Genomic DNA, 5,293 nt, shown 5'->3' on the forward strand with positions numbered 1-5,293 from the left:
TCCTCGGTACTAACTCAATCTCAAACTGAATCTCCCTGCGCGGCGGAAACCGTGGTAGATCTCCAGGAAATACGTCCAAAAACTCACACACCAATCTAGTCTCTCTCGGACCTACTGGCATAACCCTGGTGGTATCCACCACACTGGCCAGAAAACCTATGCATCCCCCCTGCAACAAGTCTCTGGCTCTCAATGCCGAAATCATGGGTACGCGGGGTCCACATACCGCACCCACAAAAATAAAAGGATCCTCGCCCTCAGGCTCAAAAGTCACCATCTTCTTCCTGCAGTCAATAGTAGCCCCATATCTAACCAACCAGACCATCCCCAGAAGCATGTCAAAATCCTCCATGTCTAACTCAATCAAGTCCACCGAAAGTTCCCTACTATCAACCATCAATGGGAGTGCCCTAATCCATCTCCTAGAAATTACCAATTCCCCTGTAGGCAATAAAGTCCCAAATCCCGCAGTCCGATATTCACTAGGTCTACACAATCGATCAATCACTTTACTAGAAACAAAGGAATGTGTAGCACCAGAATCAATCAATACAGTAAAAGGAGAGCCAGCGCTAGAAAGCTGACCTGTCACTGCCGAGGGACTAGCCTCGACCTCTGCCTACGTCAATGTGAATACTCAAGCTGAAGTCAAGCTATCCACCTTTCCTACTTCACCTTTCTTCACTGTTGGGCAGTCTTTCCAGAGATGCCCCACTGTTCCGCACACAAAACAAGCTTTGGCTTCACATTCGCCCAGGTGACGCCTTCTACACCTCGGGCACTCTGGATAGGTCCACCATGCCTCGCCGCCACCCTGACGGCCACCCTGACCCCTTCTGTCAGGATTAGCAGCAGTCGAAGTGTCAGGAGTCTTTCTCTTGAAGTCACTGGGGCATCCGCCCCTACCTATCCCTGAATAAAGAGGCACCACTCTATGGCCCTCGCGCCTCACCGCACTTTCCCTCCAAATCTTGTTCTCCGCTTCCTCAGTGGTAAGAGCCTGCTCAACGGCCTGGGCATAAGTTGTTCCTCAAGGTACCATTGTAATCCTAACATCCTGGGCTATCATAGCATTAATCCCCCTGATAAATCTATCTTGCCTAGCAGCATCAGTAGGCACAAGATCTGGTTCAAACTTCGCAAGCCTGTCAAATTTTAGGACATATTCTATAATAGTCATATTGCCCTGCACCAAACCCACAAACTCATTAACTTTTGCTACCCTCACGGCAACATTGTAGTATTTCTGGTTGAAAAAGTCTCTAAAGCCTTCCCAACTCAAAGTAGTGACATCCCTGGTCTGTGAAGCCACCTCCCACCAGATGCGGGCATCCTCTATCAACATATACATGGCACAGGCCACTCTGTCATGCCCCTCTACTCTCATAAAATCCATAATAGTTGTGATCATAGTCAACCATTGCACAGCCTTCAATGGATCAAGTCCCCCCTCAAAGATTGGAGGTTGCTGCTTCCTGAACCGTTCATATAAAGGCTCCCACCTATTCCCAACCTCCCCAGACTGCACAATTGGTACAACTGCAGGTGCTACAATAGGGGCAGTGCTCCCTGATGGAGCCTGCTGTTGCAGTAGACGAATCTGTTCATCTTTGCTCTGTAATCGAGCTTGCATGTCTGCCATGAGTTGCTGCCAGTTATGAGGGACTGGCGGAGGAATCTGGCCCTGGTCATCACCCCCGGTCCCAGACCTAGTGCCGGCTAGTCATGTAGATTTTCTTGGACGCATAACTATCCAAGTCAATCTGCAATCAACGACTCGGCTATCAGACCATGATGACAGGGTAAAAACTTCTCCAAAATCCACCAAGGGAACATAACCAATCACAAACAATCAGAATATAGGCATTTATCCACATGCACCAGCTGCTAATAAGCGTGCCCCAACATAACCACAGAACAACTATAATATGAGCATTCACCAATACACAGTACATAGTTAATCATCCCAATATTCATTTACATGCACAGCAATGCTAATAGGCATGCCTTAATATTTTCATACAGCAGTCAAGGGCCAGGCCCTATCAGTATCTCATACATCCTATTAATCCAATGAACAACAACATTCATAATCCATACCAAGCATATAAGCATACATACACATTACCAAACCCTGAATCGAGCTTGTCTCTAGCAGCGAATGTACATGTACAACTGGTCTTAAGGAACCCTTAAACCTAGGACGCTCTGATACAAAGTTGTAACGCCTTAGATAGCCAAGACCGCTATACTGTGTATTTATAAAGGTGCAGGACTTGCTAATTAAGTCATTTAGTTAAAACGTGTCACTAACCATGATTGTGCTAGGGTTAAAAAGGGTTTTGGTCTCAAAAGATACATTTTATATAATTAAACAATTTTACACATGGGATCCCCAAAAAAAAAACAGTGTTTAAAAGACGGTTTACAATACTCCCAAAATACAGACAACCATCAGCCATTATAAGGCAAACAGACATTTCTAGTTTCCTTGTTCCTGCCTTCCCCTCAACTGTGGCAGCTAAGCAGCTGGTCATGTACATTCCCCTCACAGAGCTCTCCAAGTCAGGGCTGATCAAGTTTTCCCTTGCCCTTACCTGCACCACGTAGCACCCGTGAGCCAAGGCCCAGAAAGAAAACATAATATGCATCACAGACAACAATAACAGATAATTAACCCTTTAGGCATGATCAAGTACTTAACACTCATATTAACCACATAATATGTACTCAGAATCAAAGATGCAATTAAACGTTAATAGCAATCAAGTTACATGATTATCAGGGCCGACAACTTAGGCCGCACCCTCTGTTTACCCCATAGACTCCGGCCCGCTTAAACCGAGCTCAGTGCATAATAAGCTGTCCTTAGCTACCAGTTGCTGAGCCGCCCCCTGTGCGCTAGTGTGACCTTGGCGCTCTTAGGCCGTTGGTTTAATGTTTACATGGCATAATACCATCCTTTCAAAGAATACATATTAGGGAACCCTTAGTCCCTTTACAATTACACAATCGGGTGCAGTTTTCTTACCTTTAATTTCTGCGTTCACTGACTACAAGCGACGTCCCTCGAGCACAATCCGTTTCCTGAGCCCTAGTTTAATACCTAGTCACAACCAAGGTGAAAAGTTCCATTAATATTCTAGTAAAGGTTTCCGGGTATAGTTCTAGCATCCGGGACATCGAATTCCGCCAAGCACGGTGGTGGAATTGATCTCGAGCACCCTTAAGTTAGATTCCCGCGTTTAAAATTCCCAAAAGATCAAGAATGCACCTATGGGCTCTGGCCCTTGAAACCTAGCCGCTGCTCGCCCCTAAAACAGAACGCAAGCCCCTCAATAGGCAGACACGCGCCCCGGCGCTCCTCTTTGGCCAAGCCTCCCTAGCTTCTTTACTTCGTAGGGCCGCAGTGCTCTAGAACAGAGCCGCGGCCCAACCCTTCGTGCCCAGAAAATCCACCATATCTAACATCCTAACCTTATTCAAAACCACCCCAAAGCACCTTAATTCAAAACCCTTTAATCACAAAACTTTTAACATGATTCTGACAACATAATCCAACAGAAATCCAGCTTAAAAACCTACTAAAATTCCATTTTGATTCCTGAAACCTAGCAGCTCAAAACACCAAAAACCAGTCATGCAAACTCAGATTTTAACCTCTAAATTATGAATTGAAGCTTACCTTCTTTGTTGAATCGCCTCTTTAACAGATTCCTGAGCTAAAATCCAAGCTTCTTAGCTTTAATTCAACCCTTAAACATCAAAACCATAAACACCCTTAATACTCAGCCAAAACTCAGAATTCTAATGCTCAAGAATATAGTTCAGCCCTTACCTTAATCTTGGTTGAGTTTCCTTAGCTGAGCACTAGATTAAACCTTCAAGATTCCAGCCCAAACCACTGAATTCCCAGCTGATTTCTCTTAACGTTTAGTGGTTTTTCCTTGAGAGAGAGAAGATAAGGGAGAGAAGAGCAAAATAGGTCAGTTTGTGTTTTATTTTACCGGTTTCTATTTTGTTTTGTCTAACCCTTTGCTAATTAAGTCAATCCCGAGGCTTGCGATGCCAGAAACGTCCCCGAGGGCAAAATCGTAAATTTCCCCAATATTCCCGCCTAAGCTTCCTAACCTCAAATATATCTCCATATATTTATTTCCATAACCCGACAACCGAGATAAACATCTAATTCCCGAATTACCCCTTGACTTGGCCCAAGTCAAATATTAAACCCCGTTGTGACTTTCCCGCTATCCTGATTGTTGACTTTATGATCACATTTTTATTCAAATGACTTGATTAGCAAGTCTTACACTATTTCAAATACAGAATGTAATGGTCTTGGTTATCTAGGGCATTACAGGGGTTTATTGCATAGGTGGTAGCACCATGTCCAAAGGAGATAAAAATAGGTCCTAGAATGGTTGGTTGTATTTTTATTGGCTATGCGCAAAATAGCAACGCATATAAATTTCTTATACACGAGTCTAAAAACCATAACATCCACAATCCTTTAGCATCATTCAGGTAGAGGGGGCAAATATGCTTTAAGGAAATTATGTTTCACGTGCCTCGACTTTGGTTTATTCTTTGTATTGTATTTTCACATTTTTGTTCTTCAATAATATATATATATATTTATACTTTTCGTTCTTCTCTACTGTATAATTTCTAACATTTTATACTAATTTATCGAATGTATAATAGTTTTTGGGCATGTATCAAAATAAAAAAAATATATTGTTAATTAATATATAAATATATATCCTCTTAACATTTGTTTAGTTCGGTCCATGCAACAATAAAAGAAATCAACTCTTTCACTGTTCTTAATTTTTCTAGAGAAGTAACTAATAATGCAAGGATTTTAGATCAAATTACTTGATAATAATTGTTTTAAAAAATTTGGCACCTCAAAATTTGAGACATGTTTTGTGAAAAAATAATGCCACCCACCGTTTTTGTTTTCTAAGTTAATCCTATCATCTATTATTTATTTAGAGAAGATGGATTCATAAAACTTGGATTTATCCTACTAATATGATTGTGCAAGTAATCCAACTTAACTCTATTTTTAAAAAAAAATACTAATTGTAAATCAAATGACAATGGTCCAATACTAAGTGTTTTAATATGCATTCAAATCTTTAATATTTGAATATCGGTGTCCTAGTCAAGATGTTTGGCAAGAGACTCATCCCTAGAGGTCAAGTCAAACAAAGTCTACAGAGAATATGGCCGCTGTAACTTGCAAAATTCCTTGTGAGGTTTAGTGCCTTGATTAGCATGTCAT

Source organism: Humulus lupulus, chromosome 7, assembly GCF_963169125.1.
Source record: "Humulus lupulus chromosome 7, drHumLupu1.1, whole genome shotgun sequence".
Lineage (NCBI taxonomy): Eukaryota > Viridiplantae > Streptophyta > Magnoliopsida > Rosales > Cannabaceae > Humulus > Humulus lupulus.